Below are 13804 nucleotides of genomic sequence, written 5' to 3'. Positions count from 1 at the left end.
AAATTTTAGAGAAGTTTATTATATTTGGGGTCCTCCTTAACAATGCCTGAAAGTCCCTGAAAATTAAGTATATTCTCCTTTTTTATCTGATCATTTTTGGTACTTTAAAAAGAAAAAAAAATATTGTACTGGAATTATGTAATTAATAAACTAGGTACAGTTTATTAAATGTCCTGGATACTTGGTTAACTCCAAGAGTCACATATGGGCCTGTATAGAAGACTGTTTCTGAGTTTAGCACCTTGTCTACCATTAATGTCGTTCCCGGCCAGTCTAGACCCTAAAGTGGGGGGCTGTTGTCATTAAAGACCAAGTTGAAAAGGGGCAGAGCTGTTTATTATATGGAATGCAGAGAGTGGCATCTTCCCCTTGCTTCTTACCATTAAAAAAAAATTTTTTTTCAGTTTATTTATTCTGCGAGAGAGAGAGAGAGAGAGAGAGAGAGAGTGGGGGGAGAGAGAGCAAACAGAGGAAGGACGGCAGGAGGGGGGGGTGGAGAATCCCAAGCAGGCTCCTCACTGATGGTGTGTTGCCTGATGTAGGGCTCAAATTCATGAACTGTGAGATCATGACCTGAGCTGAGATCAAGAGTTGGGGGCTTAACAGACTGAGCTATCCAGGTACCCCTCCCCACTCCTTGCTTCTTATCAATAAAAACGATATTAGTACATTGCTTAGTTCATGCTATAGACCTAATGCTTATGTCCTCTCAAAATTCTAAATCCCCCAATGTTATGGTGGGTACTTTTGGGGGAGATTAGATCATGAGAGTGAAGCTTCTCATGAATGGAATTAACATCCTCGTAAAAGACAGAGAGCTCCCTTGTCTTTTCCACCATATGAGGACACAGTGAGAAGATGATGTTCCATGAGCCAGGAAGCAGGCTGTCACTAGACACTGAATCTGCCAGCGCCTTGATCTTGGATTGCCCAGCCCTGAGAACAGTGAGAAATAAGTTTATGTTGTTTATAAGCCACCCCATCTAAGATAATCTAAGACGGTTTATAATAAGCACTTAATGTTAGCTAAGCACTTTACATGCATCATGTCACAATTCTATCAGGTAAGGGCTATTGAAATTCCCGTTTGATAAATACACGAAGACTTGTTCATATTCATATACCTAGTGAATGACAAAGTTGCATTTGAACCCAGGCCATCTGACTTCATGGATCAGACAAAGGGAATCGTTGCCTTCTACATCCAGATGTTGGCCCCTAAACGGCACACCTCTGCATGTTCAACAGCAGTGGCAGCAGCTTCAGCAAACGTCAGCATCACAGTTGCCATTCAGCAGATTGGAAATTACCAGAGTCATATCTAATAACTGCAGTGAGGTGAGTAGGAGAGGAAAGAAATGATTCCATGAACTAGACCAAGTTGCTTATGGAAAAATAATCTCTAGTCCCTCTTTGACCATTTCTGGAGGGTATGAAAAAACTGGAATTCCCAAAGGATAAGAGGAGCAGATCTGGGGAGATAGAAAATTATGGCTGCTTTTGCCTATAGTGTTACCCTAGGTCTGGCTCACCTAAATGTAAATACATGCACCAACAGTTCCTGATACGTGTGAGCACGAAGATATTTAGACTATATATGATCACAAAGGTGTTGACTCAACACTTTCTCAATAGGGTGTTGGAAAAACCTGCAGCTAAAAGTAAGATAAGCAACTCTCTACTTGTTCTCTTGTTCTGGCTCTGATCCACCCGTTGATCCTTTTGAAGCTCTCATACCAGTCTTCACCCTCCTTGCTGGTATCATGCAGATTCATGCCCAGCTGGGAACTTCCTGGTATGGGGTGGGGTGGGGTGGGGGTGGGGCTGCTGTGGGTGTGGGGAATAGAAACTGTATTAAATCTTCAGTCTGTCTACAACTGTTCAAGGTTCAGACTGAAACACCCAGAGTTTACATCTACGTCATGCTAATTGCTCTCTGCAAAATGATTTGCTTTTTTGCTTTCAGTGCTGTGGTGAGAGGGTTTTATTGATGGCCTGCTTTTATTTTTTCTTATTAACTTTTTTTAATGTTTATTCTTTGAGAGAGACAGAGAACACGAGCGGGGGAAGGGCAGAGAGAAAAGGGGACAGAGGATCTGAAACAGCCTCTAGCTGACAGCAGAGAGTTCGATGCCCGGCTCAAACCCTGAGAACCGTGAGATCATGACCTGAGCCAAAGGCAGATGTCTAACAGACTGAGCCCCCAGATGTCCCGATGACCTGCTTTTAGAGGGACGTTCCAGATGGAGTGCTTTATGACTCTTGCACTATTTAGAAGCAATTTACTTTAGTTGTTTGGGGTATTACTCAATGCCATTGTCTTACCCCCATCCCTATTGCATTATTTATAATTATTACATAGTTTGAAGCAAGAAATACATTTGCATATGAAAAGCAAATGGTTAACAATGAGGATTGGGAGTTTGATTGCTTTAGATTCTAGTCTAGACCCAGTTCTTCCAAACTGTGTGACCTCGGGCAAAATACTTAACCTCTCTAATCCTCAATTTCCTTGGCCGTAAAATGACAATTAAATGACAGCCAACAACAAATCCAGAAAGCCTCCCCTCTCCTTTATTTGGCATGTTTTAGATACTTACAAGGAGACACTTCCGTGTTATTAAAGATCTTTTTGGGAGGGGATGGAGGAAGTAATGTTAGGAACTAATGTTTTTATCTGGGGTTGTGAGAAAACTTCAGCTCTCTGAAACTTAAAATTCTTTATGTTCTTCATTTACCAACTGCTTCTGACATAACATTAAAAAAATAGATTTTCTCAGAGATTTCACTGTCTATAACAAGTGATTTTCAGTCTGGAAATGATTTCTTCAAACAGAATTCTTGAATTTTTTGGAGATTTTTTTTTTACTTAAATAAAAGTAAACAAGAATGAGGAATTTATTCAAAAGCAGATATTAGTGAATGAAGAACTAATGGCAGAGGGTTTTTTCCTGTTAAAGTATACATAACATAAAATTTACCGTTTTTTTTTTTACTGTTTTTTAAAATTTATTTGTGAGAGAGAGGGAAAAGAGAACGTGAGCAGGGGAGGAGCAGAGGATCAGAAGCAGGCTCCATGTTGACAGCAGAGAGCTCAAAGTGGGCTCAAACCCAGGAACAGTAAGATCATGACCTGAACCGAAGTCGGATGCTCAACCGACTAAGCCACCCAGGAGCCCCCAAACTTACCATGTTTAAGTGTGTAGTTCGGCGACAACTAGTACAGTCACAGTGTCGTGCAACCATTGCTACCATCCATTTCTACAACTTATTCATCTTCCCCAACTGATACTCTGAACCCATTAAGCAATAACTTCTCATTCTCCCTTCCCCTGAGCCCTTTGGGCAACCACCAAGCAGATATCTTGAATAGTAGATATATACTTTTTAATGCCTATTTATTGTGGAGAGAGAGCAGGGGAGGGGCAGAGAGAGAGGGACAGAGGATCCGAAGCAGGGTCTGTGAAGCAGGCTCTGTGCTGACAGCAGCGAGCCCTGTGCGGGGGCTTGGACTCCCCAACCATGAGATCATAACCTGAGCCAAAGTTGAACACTCAACCGACTGAGCCACGCAGGCGCCCCACTAGTAGATATTTTTAAAGAGGAAGAACAGGATGGCACTTCATAGCTTGGGGCAGGCATTGCATTTCTACGGGGGCGGGGGCGTGGGGAACAGGGCGGGCAGTGGGGGTCCTGTATCATTTCTAAACTATCGCACTGAGATGTTAATCTGGCTTCTTGGCATCAGCACCACAGAGGAATGCCCAGTTTGACCTGAGCACCTGGCTGGGGGGTGGGGGGTGGAGGGGTGGCAGAGGGGGGCATACCATGCTTATGGTGTACAGCCTGGGGACCTGACCAAAGCCTCATCCCTTCCTGCTGCTTTGAGAAATCAGCCCTAGTCTTGATATCCTGTTTTAGGCCCTGCTCAACCTCTCATTCTTCCTCTGGAGCCTTGAATTTCAGGCCAGGGACTCCAGCTGGTTTAACACCCGCCTGCCAAAGCCAGCTCAGTTTCCACCCCACCAGGAATTTACCGTTCAGCAACCCAACCCTGTTTCCTCCAGCCTAAATACTGACCTAGTAAAGGCACGCTAGACCTGGGCGCTTATCTGTAAACCGAAGAGGGTGAATTAGGTAGTCTCAAAGGTATATTGCAGCTTTAAAGTTGTTACTCTCTGTTTAAGAAAAATAGTGGTCCTAATATAATAGCCTAGATAAGATTCTTCTATACAAATTCTCTCTCCTACTGGTATCGGTCATTTTTGATGTAAACATAAATGCTGAAAGCATTATATTTGCTTTGACAGTTCAGCTAATGGTCAGCAAAGGGTTAATGCATTTAGAAGAGAAGATAATCTGTTAGTCAGTACAAAGAATTTCATATCCTGAATATAATCCTGAAAAAATTGGAGATCTTTGAGGAGCCTTTAGCTGGACTATATTGTCTTTGTGTAAAATGGTTTTGGCTTTCACTCTAATACAGCTTTAGCCTAGGTGAGGGCTAGTCGCTTGCTATTTGATAGGGCTATTTGCATTTCAAAGCTAATCAGTATTAAATAATCAACTGGTAAAGAAGAGTAAGAGGGTCATTGTGTGTATTTTATTATTGTGAAAAACATGCTGAGAGGCTGAGAGCTCACTAGAATTCTAGCAGATAAGAAAGTGGTTTATGTGAAAGGTCTCTTAATGGGTGTGTTACTCATTTCTTTCTGCTCACATGACTGCCAGGCTTTATAAGGAAGTAAACATAAAATGTGGAGAGAATAACCATGTTTATTTCCAATACAGACCTTATATTTAAAAAAGCCTTTTTTTAATATTTATTTATTTTTGAGAGAGAAAGAGAGAGAGAGACAAAGCGTGAGCAGGGGAGGGGCAGAGAGAGAGGGAGACACAGAATCCGAAGCAGGCTCCAGGCTCTGAGCTGGTAGCACAGAGCCCAACACAGGGCTCAAACTCACAAACCATGAGATCATGACCTGAGCCCAAGTCAGACGTTTAACCAATTGAGCTACCCAGGCGCCCCACAGACCTTACATTTAAGGTGAAAGCATCTCTCAAATCTAGTAACTAGATAGTTACTTTTTAGGATCTTTAATAGTTTGAATTAAGAATTATAATGTTTTATTGACCAACTCAGACGAAAGTTGATTGTAACTCTAGGGGCAACTGGGTAGCTCAATCAGTTGAGCGTTTGACTTCGGCTCAGGTCATGGAAAAAAATTTTTTTAATGTTTATTTTTGAGACAGCCCAAGTAGGGGAGGGGCAGGGAAGAGGGGACAGAGGATCTGAAGCAGACTCTGCACTGACAGGCGGACAGCAGCAAGCCCAATGTGGGACTTGAACTCACAAACTGTGAGATCATGACCTAAGCCAAAGTCAGAGACTCAACTGACTTTGCCCCAACGTTAAAATAAATAAATAAATAAATAAATAAATAAATGAATAAATATATATATTTCTAAAGACATTCTTATTTAAAAAAAACCAAAAAACAAAATTTGATTGTAACTCTAATTTGGTGGTTCTTAACCCCAGAACATTGGAATTGTAGCTGGGATGCAGAAGTGCAAGAGAACCTGGCTCTGTGCGTCCCAAACAGACCAGGTTCGTCACTTGCCTCTAACAAAATCCAAAGTCAGAGAAATAAGTGATGGTGAAGCAAGAAAGGAATTTATTTCAGTGAGGCCAACACCTGGAAGACAGTGGATTAGCGTCTCAAAGCTTGTCTCCAAAGTGCAGGTAATACTTCCAGGTTGATAAAAGGAAAATGTGTGGTAATGGTGGGGGTGTACGTGCAGGTGGGTGGTAAAGATCAGGTAGATAGTTATCAATCACATGGGGTCTTGCTAGTTCAGTATGGTCTTTGTTACTTGAGGGGATAGTTTCAGTTCCCCTCGGGGGATACTTTGCCCGCTGCCTTTTGCCTGAGTTGTGAGATAAACTGGAAAGAAGAACATAATCGATTAGAAAGTTTGAGGTCAAAATGAAGGTGGTTGAAGTCCTCTTTTAGAATCATCAAGGGCAAAGAAAAATATCGATGTTTGTTTGCACCCCAGAGAACGATGTCATTGGTTTGGGGTGGTACCTGGTTGTCAATATTGTTTAGTAATTTTCAAGCGATTCTCCTGGGTTGAAGGTTGAGAATCACTATTCTAATTATCCCGAACATATCTTTATTCATGAAAAAACAATCCAAAAACAAAAACAAAACTTCATTGACATTCCCAATGTCAGTAGCTGTCAATTAAAAATTTTATTTTTAATATTTATTTATTTTTGAGGGGGAGAGAGAGAGGGCACAAGTGGAAGAGGGGCAGAGAGAGAGGGAGACACAGAATCCCAAGCAGGCTCCAGGCTCTGAGCTGTCAGCACAGAGCCCAACGTGGGGCTTGAACTCATGAATTGCGAGATCATGACCTGTGTACTCTCAATTTTTGATTGTGCACATCTATTTAAAAAATGAGAATAGAGGGGTGCCTGGATGACTCAGTCGGCTGAGCGTCTGACTTGGGCTTAGGTCGTGATCTCATGGTTCATGGGCTGGAGCCCCACATCGGGCTCTCTGCTGTCAGTACAGAGCCCGCCTGGGATCCTCTGTCCCCAACCCCTCTCTGTACCTCCCCCTCTCTTGTGCTCTCTGTCTCTCAAAAATAAATAAACACTTAAAAAAAAACCCGGCTAAAGTGATAAATTAAAAAAAAAAAAAATTAGAACACTTACCAGTGTCTCTGTGCATGTGTTTGCACTATGTTACTAATATATTATCTATATTTATAAAACAGAGAAGAGTAGACATTTGTAAAAATATGAATAATAATAAACATTTCTTCCTGTACCCCTAAGCATTCTTATAGCCACTGTTCCACAGGATAAAGTCCTAATTCCTTAGCATGGAATTCAAGGTTTTCTCCAAACAGAATTTTATCTCTCTCTTATCACTGTTATATACCATACTGTGTTTGTTTGTTTATGGTTATATTTCCTAATGTCATAGGCCACTTGCCTGGGAAATAGACTGTGAGATGGAAACTTTCATGTAGAAAGTTTATCAAGGAGCAAAGGAATTAGGATTGGGCAGAAGATAGAGGAGATGCAGTTGTTTTTTTTGTTTTTGTTTTTAATGTTCATTTATTTATTTATTTTAGAGAGAGATAGAGGCAGAGAGAATCCCAAGCAGGCTCCAGGCTGTCAGCACAGAACCCTAGGAGGCATGAGATCAATGAGATTTAGACCTGAGCCTAAGTCAAGAGTCTGAAGCTTAACTAGCTAAGCCACGCAGGATCCCCTAGGGGAGATGCAGTTGTAACAGAGTTCTGGAGCTGTATGTCCCTTCAGAGTTGTCCCACCATGAGGCAAGGGGGTTAGTCCTTCATCCAGCATTGAGTGGTTATCTGTGTGGGCTGCCCCTGGGAGAGGTGGTTCTGATAGCAAATCGCAGACAGCCATCACCCACCAACCTGACAGCTGTTGGGGGAATGAAAATGCCTCCAGTCCGGAAAGGGGATGCTCACCACAGCATCCACCAGACTCCCTGCCACATGCCTTAGCACAGCTTCTCCCTGACACAGGAATATTTCACCCTGTCTCTGCCCTGCAAAACCCAGCACTCCCTGGAGGCTCAATTTATTATTATTTTTCTTAATGCTTTATTACTTATTTTTGAGAGATAGAGAAAGAGTGCAAACAGGGGAGGGGCAGAGAGAGAGGGAGACACAGTATCGAAAGCAGCTCTAGGCTCTGAGCTGTCAGTGCAGAGCCTGATGTGGGGCTCCAACTCACAAGCTGTGAGATCATGACGTGAGCTGAAGTCAGACACTTAACTGACTGAGCCACCCAGGAGCCCCCGCCGCAGGCTCAATTTAAAATGCCACCACTTTTTTTTTTTTAATTTTTTTTTAACATTTATTCATTTTTGAGAGACAGAGAGAGAGACAGACAGACAGGTCATGACTGGGGGAGGGGCAGAAAGAGAGAGGGAGACACAGAATCTGAAGCAGGCTCCAGGCTCTGAGCTGTCACACAGCCCAATGCGGGGCTCAAACTCATGGACCTACCATGAGATCATGACCTGAGCTGAAGTCAGATGCTCAACCTACTGAGCCACCCAGGCACCCCACCACTTCTTCCTCAAAGTCTGTACTCCTTTTCTGGGTGTAGAACCAGGAGACACAGCAGAGATGTGACTTTGATGTCACAGACACCTGGATTTGAATATTGTATTTTAGGGACCTTGCTTGGGCAAGTTATTTAAGTTCTCTGAGTCTGACTAGAGCTTATGGAGACCTACTTTACAGGATTTTTACAAGGATTAATTGAAATAATCACTTGGGGACACCTGGATGGTTCAGTTGGTTGAACAACCAACACTTCGGCTCAGGTCACAATCTCATGGTTTGTGAGTTTGAGCCCCGTGTCAGACTCACTGCTGTTAGCCTGTCAGCACAAAGCCTGCTTCAGATCTTCTGTCCCCCTCTCTCTGCCCCTCCCCACTTGTAGTCTCCCAAAAAATAAATAGGGGCAGCTCAGTCGGTTAAGCATTGGACTCTTGGTTTTAGCTCAGGTCATGATCTCAAGGTTCGTGTGTCTGAGCCCTGCATCGGGCTTTGTTTTGACAGTGTGCAGCCTGCTTGGAATTCTCTCTCTCCGTCTCTCTCTTCCCTGCCCCCCTATTCACTCATTCTGTCTCTCTCTCAATAAATAAATAAATAAATAAATAAATAAATAAATAAATAAATATTTTTAAAAAAGAATCACTCAACCAGTGGTACTATGACATTTTTGTTCTAGCTTTTACTTCCTCTTTTCCACATTTCTGTAGTTTACTTAAATGATTTCAATGTCAAAATAAAAAAAATAAAACAAAAAACAAATGGCAAGACAAATATAATTAAGATGCTATAGTGATTTTTCATGTTTATTCAATTTAAAATCTTATTTATTCTGAAATAATGTTTCTGCTTTTATGAAAAATTGATTTTTTTTCAGCTTTAGGAAAATCTGATGACAGAGTAAGAGATTTTTCACAGAACTTTATGGTGGTACAATTTATGTAACAATAGATTTTTGAAGGAATCTTAATTAGGAAAATAAAATTTTGGCCATATATACATATGCACATATATGCATGAAGAAATTATTGGTTCATGAAACTAAAAATGCAGATATAATCACTATATCATAATACCTGCCTATTATGCTGATATTGATACTATTTTCTGTATTTATATTATATAGTTATTTGCTAGTAATATTTATAATATAATATATAATGTATATAATTAACTTCTCTTTGATTGCCAATTATTTGTTGAGCACTATAGCATCTATAATATAGAAAACATTTTAATTAGTGCTATAGAGAAAGGTGAAATGGGATTCCTATTCTGAAGGAACTCAAAATCATTTAACTGATGAAAAATAAACAATAATAATAATAATATTATTATTATTTCAAGAAATAATATTTCAAGAAAATATTTTCAAATATTTCAAATAATATTTCAAGAAAAAGGAGATCACTTTGGAAATAATTTAGATCTTTTACGTAATTGGTACTGACATCTCTGAACATACCATAGCATTTCAGGAGCCAGGCTGGTCTGGAGAAGTTCTCTCAGAGGATAGATAGGATTTAGACAAGTTATCAACTCCTTGATTATTAGTGACCTAATCTGGTATAACTTTGTATCTCACACGGGGCTTAATATATGCTAGGCCCTCAGCTAAAAAAAAAAAAAAAGTAATTAGTGTAAATGCATACAAATAAATGCTGAGTGTATAAATTGGGTATCTGGGGAAGAATGAGGAAGGATTCCAGATTTATGGTAGAATTTGAGGGAAACAACAAAGGTGGTAGGAATCCTGACATGCTGGGTGGTGAGAGTGAAAGTCTGTTTGGTGGAAGTGAAGTCCTCAGACAGGAATGGAATGGGCAAGAGGACAGCAACACAGAATAGGTCGGCAGAGATTTTTATAGACCTTAAGTAATACAATTTTGAGTGTACCCTGTATGGAACAGGGAGAATGCATTAACCTGTACTAAGGGAACACAAATCTGAGCATGTTACTTCCAACTCCCAGGATTTACACAGTTAAGTCTGAATTCCTCAACCAGACTTCCATTCTTAAATTTCTCCAAAACTTTCTGTTACATTTCTCTTCATTTCTTAATCCCCTTGTTTTCTCCTTCCTCTGACATCCCCACGTGGTGGCTATACACATTTTCAAATCCCCCATTTGGAGTTAATCTTCCCATATTCTCAAAGCTCTCTGTTTAATGCACACTTATAGCCCCTGTTAGCTTGCCTTTTGAATAGATGTGGGTCTCACGCTCCAGACCATGCATTTAGAGAGAAGAGATAATGTCTTAGTCATCTTTGTATCCACCCTCTTCCAGCACTCAGTATTGATTCCAGTTTTTATCAGTATGGGTGAAGGTTATTTGAAATAGCGATTTCTTATTATAAACCAGTGAAAATGCTGAATGTCATTTTCTCTTACAAGCTGACATTAATACACATTACAAGTAGGCCCAACATAAAAAGCTGCTTAATGGATGGTAAAAGGTAGGTCATATAAATTCCTCTGCTTGAAGAATTATTTCTACCTGAATCACAAGGTGTTTTTGATCTAAGTAACCTAAGTAGTTAAGTCTTAGAAATGTTTGACAGAGGTGGAAAAGAATCATGACAGAGGTCAGTTACTATTAGGAAAAAAAGTTTTCTTAGTGAAAGAATTTTTTTTTAATAAATGGTAACAAATAAAACCTCTCATAACTAGATTGTATGACCTTCCTGGCTTGTCTGTATTAAAGAGAGGCAATTTTTTTGTTGTTATAGACTGATTAAAAAAAAAAAAAGTAGAAGGGATGGACTCAAACTTGACTTTTTGTCATTTATGAAGGTCATGTTATCAGCTGTGTTTGGTGAAGGGCTGGACTTTATCCCATTGGTTGATAAGAATTATCAACACTTTACAAGACAGAAACTTCATATGAAAGTGCATTTTTACTGCCTAGTTCATAGTTACTTTTTTTTTAATAGTTACTTTTGAATCTCTGCCTGTTTTGTGCTTACATTGATTACGAAATATACTTTCATGTCAGGGATAGAGCATCTAGATATTGGGAAAATCACAAGAGACCAAGAAAAACCTAAACTTGGTTTCATTAATGACTAACCAGACTGTATGAATGAATAACACAGTGAATGCATAGTCTACTTGTTTTTAATGAGGTTTAGTAATCACTCCTGGAGGGCCTAGTCTAGGTGACTATGTCACATATGCCTTTTTATCCCTGTCAGGAAGTATACAACTTCAAGGAATGCCCCCCTAGGACTCAACTCCAGAGAATATGAGAATAGTGCTGCCTGGAGTGAGGATCATGGCAGTCCTGCACACCACAGAAGTTACTCAGTGAAGGGTTCCTGGGTGGCTCAGTTGGTTAGGCATCTGGCTTTGGCTCATGTCATGATCTCATGGTTCTTGGGTTCAAGCCCCCCATCGGGCTCTCTGCTGCAGTGCAGAGCCTACTTTGGATCCTCTGTCCCCCTCTCTGTCTGCCCCTCCCCCGCTCCCTCCCTCTCTCTCTCTCTCTCTCTCTCTCTCAAAAATAAATAAACATTAAAAACTAGAGAAGTTATCCAATGATTCTTGCATGAAGGAATGAATAATTACAAGATTATCGCAGACTTCTAAGGCCAAAGAGAGTTTGACAAAAGCCATTTTTGAAACCAGGGCCATTATTCTAATATTAGTCTAAACAGGGTGATCCGTGAATAAACATGACAATACCATACTAGCCATACCAGACATTTAAGAAAATGTAACTTTCCAGGAAAATCAGCAAAAAAGAATAATTCTACATAAAATCACTTGCAGATATGTTTCTTGATGGAAATACCAGAACCAAATTCAACATCAATATGAAATTTGGAAAATTGTTTCTGAATATCGGTGCTTTTCTTCACATATTGCCCTCCTCTGCTTTCCCATCCCTGGGGTGCAAGAGCTGCCCTTTGGTCTGAGTAAGAAGTGTTGGTGAGTCATATTAGCTATTTTTAATACACAGACATGTGAGAGAGCTGTTTGATAGAGGATTTGCTCACTAGCAATTGGATTTGAGAAAGTCCAGGCTTCAAGCCAGATTCTGGAGTGAGGCAGAAATGGGGACTAGACAGAAAAGCTTACAGGCTTTTCAGACTAAAACAGAGAGAATGTAGATGTAAAACTAGGGTTTAATTTGAGTAGTAATTTAGAGTAGGTGTTGATTTAGGAAGATCAGAAAGATATAGAATTAATGGAAAGGTTAATGATGAGCCTCTTTTTTTATTAATTTTTTTTTTTCAACGTTTATTTATTTTTGGGACAGAGAGAGAGCATGAACGGGCGAGGGGCAGAGAGAGAGGGAGACACAGAATCGGAAACAGGCTCCAGGCTCTGAGCCATCAGCCCAGAGCCCGACGCGGGGCTCGAACTCACAGACCGTGAGATCGTGACCTGGTTGAAGTCGGACGCTTAACCGACTGCGCCACGCAGGCGCCCCAATGATGAGCCTCTTGAAGTGAGAGAAAGATGACAGTTTATGGAATACACCTACCTCCTAAGCACTTTATATTTGAATACCTACATGCTAAAAAGTGGTAGCTAAAAATAAATAGTTGTACATTTAAAAAATTTTTTTAATGTTTTATTTATTTTTAAGACAGAGAGAGACAGAGCATGAGTGGGGATGGGGCAGAGAGAGAGGGAGACACAGAATCGGAAGCAGGCTCCAGGCTCTGAGCTGTGAGCACAGAGCCCAACGCGGGGCTCAAACTCATGAACTGTGAGATCATGACCTGAGCCGAAGTTGGACGCCTAACCAACTGAGCCACCCAGGCACCCCAATAGTCGTACATTTTTAAATAGAGCATTTCTTCCTTTTCCTGAACTTCTAACCTTACTTCATGAACACAATCCTAATTTTAAAGTAAAGGAGCCTCATACTAATCAGCAAAGCAGAGAGACTATATCAATTCTTCAATTTATGAGTAGAGAAGTACTTATTGAGACTGGAGAATTATTTGTATGCTTATCATGGAATTTATTTGTATATTTGGTGCCTTGTTCCACAGATGATTTAAGCAGAAATGATAGGTAACTTAGGACAATACTGTACCAATGCAAAACTCTCCACTAAACCATCTCACATATCTAGAACCCAGATGGGAAAATGGAATAAACCACTGAGTTTCAGTGCATGTAAATAGATGTTACAAGATTCATGCATTAAGTCAGTACTTTTCAACCATTAAACACACACACACACACACACACACACACACACACACACACACACACAAACACCATACATACACACTCAGGCACTCACCAGGTATTTATTTACTTTAATTTTAGACATAATTATAATAAGCTTGGTTATCTGGGTTTATCTAGTCCACAGGAGACCAGAACAATATATTGCTGCACATTTCCTTGGCATTAATAATTATACAAAGGGCTTTCACATCCATTATTAGCTGTTCAAGGCAGACACAGCAATAATATTAAGAAGTGGCAGTTAGCTGCCTGACAGCCCCAAGAAGATAGAATAATTCTAGGGTGCCTGGGTGGCTCAGTCAGTCAAGCGTCCAACTCTTGATCTCAGCTCAGGTCTTGATCTCAGGGTCTTGAGTTCAAGCCCTGCATTGGGCTCTTTGCTGAGCATGGAGCCTACTTAAAAAAAGAAATTCTAAATAGTAGGCACATAAACTGCAAGAATATGCATGATGCAGGGGAAAGAGAAAGGCATGCATC

General features: G+C 40.5%; 1 long non-coding RNA gene across 1 annotated transcript in view; it reads left to right on the top strand.

Annotated features, from left to right (window-relative positions):
• Positions 1-13804, top strand: part of LOC147577547 (uncharacterized) — a 92586-nt gene that overhangs the window by 30489 nt on the left and 48293 nt on the right. The window contains exon 3 of the long non-coding RNA XR_015240391.1: positions 1157-1338. This is a non-coding gene — a long non-coding RNA (uncharacterized LOC147577547). The remainder of the gene's footprint in view (positions 1-1156; positions 1339-13804) is intronic.

This window comes from Puma concolor, chromosome C2 (genome assembly GCF_028749965.1).
Source record: "Puma concolor isolate L17-30 chromosome C2, mPumCon1.1.hap2, whole genome shotgun sequence".
Classification (NCBI taxonomy): domain Eukaryota; kingdom Metazoa; phylum Chordata; class Mammalia; order Carnivora; family Felidae; genus Puma; species Puma concolor.
This window is presented reverse-complemented; position numbering and strand designations above follow the sequence as displayed.